This window comes from Hyperolius riggenbachi, chromosome 5 (assembly GCF_040937935.1).
Source record: "Hyperolius riggenbachi isolate aHypRig1 chromosome 5, aHypRig1.pri, whole genome shotgun sequence".
NCBI lineage: Eukaryota > Metazoa > Chordata > Amphibia > Anura > Hyperoliidae > Hyperolius > Hyperolius riggenbachi.
Genome location: NC_090650.1, coordinates 55,816,586 through 55,828,596, shown reverse-complemented (window position 1 = coordinate 55,828,596; position 12,011 = coordinate 55,816,586). Strand labels below are relative to the sequence as shown.

At 45.3% G+C, this 12,011-nt stretch overlaps 1 protein-coding gene across 3 annotated transcripts in view; it reads right to left on the bottom strand.

The window, feature by feature from the left end:
• Positions 1-11,809, bottom strand: part of MPP7 (MAGUK p55 scaffold protein 7) — a 508,595-nt gene extending 496,786 nt beyond the window's left edge. For 2 of the 3 annotated variants that reach the window (XM_068235721.1, XM_068235724.1), the window contains exon 1: positions 11,721-11,809. The gene's annotated coding sequence lies outside the window, so the exon portion shown is untranslated. Of the gene's footprint in view, positions 1-11,608; positions 11,674-11,720 lie in introns of those variants that run through there. The other variant, XM_068235723.1, reaches the window with a different exon arrangement.
• Between the last annotated feature and the right edge of the window lie 202 nt (positions 11,810-12,011).

Below are 12,011 nucleotides of genomic sequence, written 5' to 3'. Positions count from 1 at the left end.
CCGTTCCGGATCTGGATAAGGCTAAGGCCTGCGGCATGGAAGCGTTCTGTGCAGATGGGGCAGGAGGAAGGCCCAGCTATATATAAAACTTTCACTAGTCTTCATCTCTGGTTTCCTTTAAGGAGGGTTAGAAGAGGACATGGGGACCAGAACAGCTGGGTTATGGTGGATGGCACTGGTGGGGGGACAACTTTGCACTGGTCCAAATCATCTTATTCGGACCATACGACGCACTGACATCTTCCCCCCTACTTTTGGGAGAGTAAAGGTGCACCTTATGGTCCGAAAAAAACGGTATGTTGTGTTCCCTTTTTTTTTTTTCCCCTCTTTCTCGGACAGAAAAAGTTAAACATCAGGAGTGACAGTTTCTGTCAGGGTCGGATATAGAGTAACCCTCACTGATAAGGAATTACAGCCATAAAACAGTTTCCTAGCAGTAAATGGCTTCTAAGGCCCAGTGCACACCAAAACCGCTAGCAGATCGGGCCCTTTTCCACTAGAGCGTTTGCGATTGCTGAATCGCAAATCGCTAACGATTTTAAAATCACTAGGGTTTGCTAAATAACATAGGAATCGCAGTAGGTCATTTCCACTACCGCGATTTGATTTTTACAAAAATGCGATCGCGCCGCGGAGCGATTATTGCCGCGATTTTGCTATGTTATGCAGTGCATAGCAAAATCGCAATAGTCGGGGGGGAAAAAAGGACTTTGCTGAATCGCAATCGCTAGCGATTTCTAGTGGAAATGGGCCCATCAAACCGCTAGAGGTTTTTGGAGCAGATTTCAGAGCAATTCTAGGCATGTTTAGAGACATTTTCTAAACTTGCCTAGTGTTTTTTGGGAGCATTTTTGTGTAGCAGATTACAAATATTGTTACAGTAAAGCTGTTACTGAACAGATTCTGTAACAAAACCGCCTGGAAAACCACTCTGATCTGGCGTTTTCAATAGCAATTTGAGCTTTTCCTATACTTTACATTGAGGCAGAAACGCTTCTAAAAACGCAAATCGCTGGTGTGCACCATCCCATTGAAATACATTAGCCAAGCGTTTTCCAAGGCGGAACCGGTTTGCGGATCGCTTCAAAAACCGCTCAGTGTGCACCAGGCCTTAGAGCTGGAAAGAGAGAAGTGGGTTAATAGTTCATAGATTTTAGCTCCGGCAGACTTCAATAAATATGTCATTGAGCCTAGGCAATGAAGCAGTAAAAACTTACAAAGTAGATTTAAATATAAAATAAAAATGTGGGATACCTAAAAAGTCGTTTTTAGGAGAAGAAGGATACACACAATTGTTTATCTCATCAGCTAAAGCGGAATATAACCCTGCATTTCAACTTTGCTCTAAAACATTATTTACAGTATATTATATGCAACCAGCATTTTTTTTTTACTAGACCAGCATTGGAAGGGTTACACAGAGTTTTAAAGTTCCTGGAAAGAACTGTATCCAAAGCTCAGATAGATACATTTTGTTTACATAAATGTATCTAAGTGTTGAATGTTACACACTTTGGCTGTCCTCCAGCTCAGTCAGAGAGAGAGTCACATTCAACACTTAGATACATTTATGTAAACAAAATGTATCTATTTCAGCTTCGGATGCATCTGCAGATATCTCCAGGAACTTTAAAACTCTGTGTAACCCTTCCAATGCTGGTCTAGTAAAAAAAAAAAAATGCTGGTTGCATAGAATATACTGTAAATAATGTTTTAGAGCAAAGTTGAAATGCAGGGTTATATTCCGCTTTAATTGTCACCTCGTGTTTCCCTTAAGGTGTCCATTAAGGAACAGATTTTCTGAAGGTTGGTCTGTCTAATCCGATCCTTGCGATATCCCTGAAATGATAGTTTGGGCAAACCAACAAAGGGGAACATGACAACCAACGCAATCAGACTAAAAGAACTATTTGGAAACTCGGACCTATGGAACAATCATTTGTCATCAATTCGCATCATTAACTGCACCTGATCTAATGGATCGTATAGTTGATCGGTTGGAAGATCGTACCGTAAAAGAGAACATTACGCAGGAGGATTATAGCTCCCCTTGTGTACTGAAGGAATACTGGATGGTGTTACAGCCGTTACCGAGAGTTTATAAAGTGATAGCGTCATCACAAAAGGGGTGGGGGGGAGGGGAGGGGTTAAAAATCCCTGGTGATCAGACTGAAAACTGAGCAAATGGCCTCCTCCATATTCCTCTCATCCCTCTCGCTTTAATGAGCCGCCATACGCAGCCTGATATTCACACGCCATCGGATGGCTTCCAGCTCCCATCATTAGGTAGCGCGGGGATTAACAAGGAAGCTCTAATGAGCACCTGTATGTGTAGAGGCGTTTATTACGGCTCCCAGGCAACTGAAAACCTGCACAGCCATAAGCCATCAGCAGAATGGTTTTCTAGCCTGTGTGTTCTGCATCCAAATGTCCTGTGAGTCAAAGTTGGGGGAGAGAGAAAAAAAAAAAAAAAAGCTGTGGGAGGCACCTACATACGTGAGATGACTGTCACCCTAGCAACCTGTCTATAGCCAGATCAGTGTTCTCCCCAGGCTCTTTTAGCCGGGTGCTCCACCCAGCTAATTTTGGACAGCACCCGGCTGTCATCGGCTCGCCTCCTCATCCTCCTATGCTGAAAGCAGAGTTGTGCCGTCCCTGCATTCCCCAGTCGTGCCACACCTGGCTACTTTTTTTTATGTGACCCGGTAGGACAAAAATCTCTGGGGAGAACACTGCAGATCATCAATGTACAACACTTCCTGAGCATTAAGTAAGTGGAAGTTACATGGTGTTTTACACTTCACCGCCACAGTAGTCTCCTAGTCTTCTATAGGGACCCAGCTACATACGGTAGATAGTTTGCTTAAATAAACACACATCCATCAAGTTCAACCAGAAAGAAAAAAAAGAAATAAGTAAAAATTAGGTGCATTTCTGCAAGACTGGTCGCTGCGGCGCCTGCTCCGTGTCTGACTTGGGCTCCGGCATAGACCGTAATGTTAATTACGGCTATAGCAGTGCAGGTAGAAAGACAAAAACTCTGTAATTCAGGTGACGGTGTTATATGGACCGAGAATTACACCACTGAGAGTAGGCTAGGTAATCAGTAGGGGAATATATTTGTTATATTGTCCTAGATTACCTTGCGCAAAATGCAGCTGCCGGAACATACATTTCTGTTCTGCCCCTTCACATATTCCAGGTGACCTAGAAGGCAAAAAAAAGAGGCTGACAGCATCTCGGCTCTGAAGGAGAGAGAGCCGAGACATGAAGACGTGATATGACCCGGAAGTGCTTCCGGGGTCGTGGCCATTTTTATTTTACAAAGATTTTTTCTTTTGTTTATAATGCCTATCTCAAGAACGGAGCAGCGGAGAAGGGCGAAAAGCGGTAGGTTGTGACCCAGAAGACTAAATGCATCAGGTAATGTTTTTGAAAAATTCCGACATGGGCTTGTTGTAATGAACAAAGGACATACTGCAATTAAGTCATTAGCGCGGCCATACTGCGGCTGCGCAAGTACTGCTACGCCTGCGCAGTAAGCCGCTCAATGGCCACGCACATACCAGAAGAGTAGCGTGGCCTCCAATGTTCCGGAGGGTCCCAGGCAGTGGCGGTGGTCCGGAGGAAAGCGATGGAAGCCTCTGGTGGATCCAGAGGCTTCACTCCTCTTAGTTAAGTATTTGATCTTTCACCCAAGGTTCGCCTCGGGTTTCCTTTAAAGTAATCCTGTAAGGGAAAAAAGTACACGTGGGGGGGGTACTTCCCTCAGGAGGGGGAGGCCTCTGGATCCTAATGAGGCTACCCCGTCCTCTTTCGGAAATAGCCAAGCCTGATCAGGTCCGCTCTACTGGACAGACGTGAGTTGCCTGCGCAGAAGAGCGGACCCGATCGGGCTCAGCTATTTCTGATGGGGCCCTAGGAAAAGCTTGTACTGCTCCTGAGCAGGTGTGTGCATTGCGCACTCCTACTGCGCCTGCATGCTTTCAGGGCTTGTCAGAGCTGAACCCCTGAGGCTGAAGAGGATGGGGGAAGCCTTATTAGGATCCAGAGGCTTCGCCCTGCAGAGTTAAGTACCCCATAGGGGCACTTTTTTTTTTCCTTACAGGTTTATTTTAAATCTGCAATCAAGCAAAGCTCATTAGCAACTCACAGACCGTCCCTAAACATCACATATAGCTCAGTCACCTTCAGGGCAGTGGAGTCGGTACAAAAATCTTCCAACTCCGACTCCTCAGTTTATGAAATCACGACTCCGACTCCAACTCCGGGTACCCAAAATAGCTCTGACTCCGACTCCGACTCCTCGACTCCGACTCCTTAGTCTAATACTTAACAGGGATGTGGATTTTGTACAGAAATCAGCCGACTCCGACTCCAACTCCGGGTGCCCAAAATTGCCCCGACTCCGACTCCTCGACTCTGACTCCAACTCCGACTACACAGCCCTGGTCACCTTGCAGAAACATAGCTGCAAGGAGAACGGTCTGTGCTGCCTGCCGGAAGCAAGTTCCTCTTCTCACTCGCAAGCTCCGAAGACATCCAAAAGAAAATACAATGAATTGCTGCGAGCAACATAAATAGTGCAGCTTTCAGGCAGAAGAATGCAGGTTGAACTGACATCGTTGGTTTTACGACAGAGTTGTAGCTTCAGCACAAACTGAGCCCTGAGTCAAGAACACTGAAAGAAATCAATAACAGGCCACTATAAATAAAAACACTGTAGCAGGCAATGCACTCATTCTGCACCAGGCAAGAAAAACGACACTGGCACTCAAAACACATCTCTATGGAAATAGCAACCATAAACATAAGATATCCGTGTGCGGAATACATGCACCGCTGACAAGGCTGTAAATAACCAGAGATCATGGAAAAATATACACCTGACAGTATTAGAGGCAGAGGATCAACAGGACAGCCAGGCAACTGGTATTGCTTTAAAGGAAATAAATATGGAAGCCTCCATTCCCCTCTCACCTTGGGTTCCCTTTAAAGAAAACTTGGGATAAACAATTGCTTCTAAAGTCATAAACCTAAACAGGAGTCTCCTAGAATCTCACAGTCGTAGGCCTGGAACCCACTACAAAGCGCTATCGCTAATCGCAATCGTTAGCATTTTTAATGAGCTTTTTGTAAGCGATTTCATGAGCGGTTTCTGGCGATTTTGGTAGCGATTTGAAAAAGTGTAAGCTTTTTGCCAGCGATTGCGATAGCAATCTGCAATTAGCGTTTTTAATTCTGATTGGTCCTTTCAATTAATTTTAATTTTTTGTTTTACAGTGTGCAGTAATTTAAAAACGCTAGCAAATCGCTCTGCATAGCGATTCATAAACGATTACACCAGCATTTATAGACTTTACATTACAGAAACGCAAATGATAATAATAATAATAATGGCAGTATTTGTATAGCGCCTTTCTCCTGTCGGACTCAAAGCGCTTGCGAGGCAGCCACTAGAGCGCACTCAGTAGGCAGTAGCAGTGTTAAGGAGACTTGCCCAAGAAACTCCTTACTGAAATAGGTGCTGGCTTACTGAACAGGCAGAGCCGAGATTTGAACCCAGGTCTCCTGTGTCAGAGGCAGAGCCCTTAACCATTACACTATCCAGCCACAGTGTAAATGATAATGCTCAAAAAATGCTGCATGTCCTCCGTTTGTGATTTTGGTAATCACTCCAATGGAATTTGGCCCATCCATTAACATTAGCTGAACATTTAGGGAAAACGCAAAAAAAAAATAAAAAAATAGCTGTACTGGGTTCTAGCCCTTATTTTGTATCTAAAGGTTAAAATCTATGTTTAGAAAACTACCTTCTTACCAGTCCCTGAGATAGTCAAACCTTTAGGGCCTATTTTCACCCTTAAGAGCTGCGGTCATTTCTGTTTCGGATGCAACTCCTATTCTGCTGTGTAGCCGCAGCCCAAAACACTAGCCATGCATTGGATTTGGACTGGACTTGGAGAAGCATTAATAGTTATATGGAAAGCAAAAAAATAATGAATAGGGAGCAAACATTACCACTCCAAGAGATACAACAATGATTAGGAAATGTCTGCTAAACTCTCCAAATAGTTGCTGTTCCATCCAACAATAGTCATCTTCACCTGTGATGTGGGTAGAGTAGGGGACCTTTCAACTTGGAGAAACCTCAACGCTGGTGAAAGGGTCTAGTACGGAATGCTTTTGCATGCAAATCATTTTGGAAGTAAATTTAGTGCAACAGAATGTAATTTGTATTCAAGTCATTTATATCATTACTTGAGTTCCATCTTGTTGTGAATGTTTGCGTGCAAGTGGTAACTATTGTAGGTATATTGGCCACTCCCCTAAGCACTGCCCTAAGCACCGCTTTTCCCATGTAATTCCTGGACCCTTGAAAGGATGAGTATAGCTTCCCTTGCTTGTGTGCACCTGAGATCATGAGAGATCAAGCCAATCATCTTGCACCAAGGGGTGTCTGTAGCCCTACATAAATTCTACCTTTGTGCATTACAGCATTAATGCTTTTAAAGTGCAAGTTCCTTTGGCCACAGGCACTATATGAATAGATGAAAATCCTCTAAATAGCACTGCAGAAAACTGTCAGCCCTATATTAAAGGTATAAGACAAGCATGGTGAAATCTAATTGGCTGCTAAGAGTTCCTACAGGTCATTACTGCTTACACCTGTCTGTATAAACTATGCCCTAAATGAAGAATGCTACTGCTGCCCATAGAAACCAGATTCCATATCTAAACAACAGATAATATAAGAGGGATATGGAGGCTGTCATATTAATTTCCTTTTAAACAATACTAGTTTGGCATTCTGCTAATCTGTCATGCATCAGCAATGTCTGAATCACACACCTGAAACAAGCACACAGCAAAGCCAGTCAACCCTGAATCAAATATTCGAGCTGCATGCTTGTTCATGGGCTATGGCTAAAAGTATTAGAGGCAGTGGATAAGCAGGACCCCAAGCAATGTGCATTGTTTAAAATAAAATAAATATAGCAGCCTCCATACCCCCTCTCACTTCAATCTTGCAATCTGTTGGAAGCTAGAAGTTAGTAGGTTGCCACTGGTAAAAAAGAAGAGGAGTTTCCACACAGCAAGCGCTGTAAGATTACAATCATAGAAGGAATGCTGTTTACCAATGCAATGCAAAATGGCAAGCATGAATAGAGAGTGCTGATGTAAGAGATATCAGAATGAATACACAGTACATGCATCCATTCATCCAAGAAGGAATAAAGCAGCCAGTAGCAACATACACAGTAAAGTATAATACAGCAAAGTCTCCAGTATCCAACACCTTCCTATCACTCCTGGCAGCTTTCTGGTGTCCTCCATGCATGATTCCCGGGTGTCACCTGACCCGCATTGGGTCACATGGCCTGCCGTGCAAGGATGCGGGACCCCGCTAGGAGCTACAGGAAGGTCCAAGTCTACTCTAATATGTCACTTTAGTTAAAAATAGCATACACCAGTTACAAGCAACAATACAAAGTGATAAAAATGAAGACACAATGGGCTCTATTCATAAAAAACTTGTGGCGTAAATACTCGTAGAGGTAAAATACCGCAGCGGTATTTTAGGCCCCGTTCACACTTGCGTTTTGGCAAGTAAACGGACCAGATCCTGACCTGATCCTGACCTGATCAGAACCGTACGGTTCCGATCCGGATCCGGTCCGTTTGTATCAGGCATGCATCAGGCTGCCATCTGGATCCGTGGGCAAAAAATAGCGAAATTAAAAAAAAAAAACGTTGGGGTCAGCAGAAGGTGCACCTGGTGCACCTGTAGAATCAGGTTCCTCCGCTGTAGGCCTCACCTCCACCTCCGACATTCTGCCAAACAGCTCCAGCACGTCTGTCACTGCTGCTCTACTCCAGACATGCTTGGCCCATGTGTCCCCATCCAAAATGGCCCGCTTGGATACGCATAGCAAGTGGGGTAGAACGTCAGGTTTTTGTAGGCAGTGTGTTCTGTGCCTTCCGTTCCCCCATTGGTTTCTGTGTTCCTGATGGCGCTGTCAGGCTCAGGTCCGGCTCCGGTCCGGGTGCGTGGGCCGGAGAGCCGGACCCACAAAAATAGCGCATGTTGGAAAAGAGTCCGGAGTCCGGATCCGATCCAGCTCCGTACTGTACGGAACGGACACGTGTGAACGTCCGCATAGACTTTACATTGCTATGCGGAACGTACGTTCCGTTTGTACAGTATGCGGTCCGGATCAGATCCGGAAAATCCGGATAGCGAACGCTAATGTGACCCGGGCCTTACACTTCTGGGTGGTCATTCATAAAAATCTTGCCAGCTGCGATGCAAGTGCGGAGATCTCCCGCTGAAGGCTGGCGGTAAACTGTCGGAAGGCATGCGGAAACACTTCAGCCGGCAGAGTCCCTCCGTGCGCTGCTCTCTCTGGGAGGTCTGTCCCATTCACTTGTATGTAATCCGCAAAATCAGAGGAAGCGGTATTTCCCGTCCACATACCGCTTCCTCTAATCTTTATGAATGGCCATTTTGTTACTTTTTTCTAGATAAATCTAGAAAAACACTGGAGAAGGCGGAAATTTCTCGCTCTGCTGGGGGATTGTAGATTTTCATGCGGGAACAGCTTTTATGAATGCCCACTTTGCTAAATGGACGGGAAAATCCGCTGTTTTGAGCGGAAAACTTGCGGTAACCTTTTATGAATAGAGCCCAATATGATTGATATAATGGCACCGGGTTATCAAACCAAGTGCAGGGACAAGTGGATGTGGGGGCAGCAGGTGGCTCAGAATAAGCACAGAACACATGCTTTGATTCTGGTGTGACTTCCGTGGCTTCTTGCGTACTGCAGGTGCATGTGACTCAAACAACTGAAGCCAAAAGCTCAGCATGATAGCCTGGAAACTGGCATGGTTTATAAGGAAATTAAAATGGCAGCCTCTGCAAATACAATGAGACCACTGCTCAACCAAATATCCTTTTAAAGTTGGGTTATACGCCCCAAACTAAAATGTCAGTAACTATTCTGACATAAAAGAAAATTTGAAAGTATTCCCAAGTACCGCAGGTACTTCAAACCTGCTACTGCGGAGTCAGAGCAATTTTTGGGCACCTGAAGTCGGAGTTGGTAGTTTCATAAACTGAGTCATCTGATGATTTTTGTAGCAACACCACAGCCCTGGTAAGCATTAGATTGAGGCCGGTTTCACACTGCAAACTGGCAGCAGCGATGCAGTGCATCACACCCACCGCATCGCACCACCAGAAACAGACACTCAAGGAACACTGCGCTAGTACGTGATGTTCCCTGTCTTTACACCAGCCTAGCAGGAAGGGACGCGTGCTTGCCTTTGCATTTTCAGACAGTAGCAAGTGCTCATGGGAGCTCAGTCTGGGCAGGAGGAGGGGGAGGTATTACTAGCCAGAGATTTCAGAGGCAGGAGCAGGGGGGGTGGGGGAATTAGGTTTTTTCACAGGCTGAGTGCTGACGATGCAGATAAACTTGCCTGTGTGTAATGTTTACAAACAACATGGCTGCTGTCATTGTATCACAGGAAGAAATAATCATATTCTATTGAAGCTGTTTGCAGCTAGATTTGCTGTGTAAACTATCTAAACTTTAGATAAGATATATAGACTAGTTACTTGTTATAGTTAGTTTTTCATCTCGGATCCGCTTTAAATGAATTTTGTACAGACTCCAAAGCCCTGGATTCTGCGGCACCAACAGCAGCAAGATCGATGCCCCCTTCTTCAGAAATGCCAAAGGTAGATTCAAAAAGCGCTGGACACCAAGACGTCTGCTACTAGTGATTTATTTAGACAGATACAGGTACAAGGTTATGCAAAGGGAGAGTTAGGTCTTACAGCCGTTTCACAGGTAATCGCGGTTTACCCATGAAACGTCTAGTTGGAGCACACTACGATCCCATGGGACAGATTGCTGGATGGTACCCAGCACCAAGTGCCAGCCACCTCTATACAATTCTTCAGAAGTGCACGGGGGCACAAGTACTTCTGAAGGCTGCCGAGGTGCACCGAAAACACAGTCAGTCGCGTAACTTCCATGGGGAGTGACTCTGGAACGATGGGAAGGACCGAAGACCAGGAAGGCTCTCTGGTATCCAAAGGCTTCCCTCTACATACGTTGTAGACGTTGCTGTAATTGGAGAACTGTTCCCTGTGGACTTTGTCATTGGCTCACCTCAACCATACTGGCTCCGAAACCTAAACACAATTTTGTTGTGATCCATACATTTCACAGACACTTCGTTGAAAATAATAGCACTATTGGATTTATTTAATGTCACTCTTGTTTATACAAAGTTAGCAATTTGCATGAATGATATTTCCAAAGAAATTCCATAATAAAGTAATGACATACAAATTCGTTATTCAATTTAGTATTTTCATTTATTAAGCAGTAAAATAGATAGCAGGAACAAATATTCTTATGGGCCCCAGTGTACATTTTACAGTTGACTGCCCAAGCACTCCATACATAACAATTGATACAGCGCACCAAAAACTGCCAAAGACAACCACAGTGTTCTAGGTGCAAGAAAGGGATGGGGAACAGTTTGTTAACGATCACTACTATTTAAAGCATCTATAGAAGTGCTTAGGACCAATAGAAAGCTAATACTGTGGTTGAAGGTGGGCCCCTCTGAACCAAAGACCCTGGTGCAGCCGCTACCTCTGCTTCCCTTATTTCTATGCCACTACTCATGGATAATACTTTACATGCATAAACAATATACATCTATATTAGGAAGAACAGCAGCAATGTAGACATGCACATGTCCTATTATGTAACTGAAAATAAATACATGGATTCTGCAAACAAAACATTGCCCACTCATGTACGACGGTGCACCTCAGGACTGGCACTGTAAAGTAAGGCCAAAGCAAGGAGCCAGCACACTAGCACCGATAAACGTGAAGTTTAATCCATTAAATCAAAGCCAATATTTCTGCATTCCCAAAAACTCCTTTCACAAATCATCATAATAGACACATCTGTACGTTACTTGGATTCAGGCAAGTGAATACATTGTGTATCTGTCCAGAAATTGAATAGAACACCCAATGATGCGGAATAAAAGAAAGGTAGACGTCCCACACAAGACAAGCACAGAAATGTCAGAGCGATGCCTTGCAGCATCCTCACCCTCTACAGGGATGAGCACAGAGCACCTGTCCCTGGAAAAACAAATGGATGCAGCACACAAGTACCAATTACTAGATCCTCACAAGTCCTACAATATAATAAACAACCCATAATAAAATGCAGCTGTAACAGGACCTAGCAGACTGTATATACATGTATAAATAATATATATGCAAATAGGTTTAGGTGTGCATATATATATATATATATATATATATATATACACACACACACACACTGTACATTTGCATAGAGCACATAGTAAGGGCGCCCATTGTACCCACAGTCAGCACATAATGCAGGGAAGCAGTGGCTGCAATATTGCCGGTGGAGGTGGCCGGGGTGCCCCATGTGTGCAGTGGCAGCAGCTGGACTGGCAGACCGGCAGGCAGGCGGGGTCACGTGACCACACGCTGACACCCAGTAAACACGATCCTGCCTGATCTGTGATCTCTCACCTCCATCCCCGCAGCCAGGAACCTGTCACCGCCCGGGGCGCCCCGCCTCTCGCGCACCTATCACGAGCGTCCCGGGGAAGCGCCGCGCATCCCCCTCACGCCAGTCACTCACCGGAGCACCGAGCAGCCCACAGTGCGATCCTGGATCCCGCAGCGACACACAGCGCGGAAAGCGGGCGGCGCCAGAACACGCTGCGTCACTCCCTCTGCTGCTAAACACGCCCACCTAGCGCCATAGCCGCCTACACTGGCTGCTCCAGCCTGGACACGCCCACCACGCCGAGCATTACTCTTTCTCTGGAGGGCCACGCCTTCCCAGGGAAGCCGACGTCACGGGCCGGCTCCAGTGGTCCCCCGCGTGGAGACTAGGCTGCGGAGAGAGGAGAAAGCTGCACCTGTCACA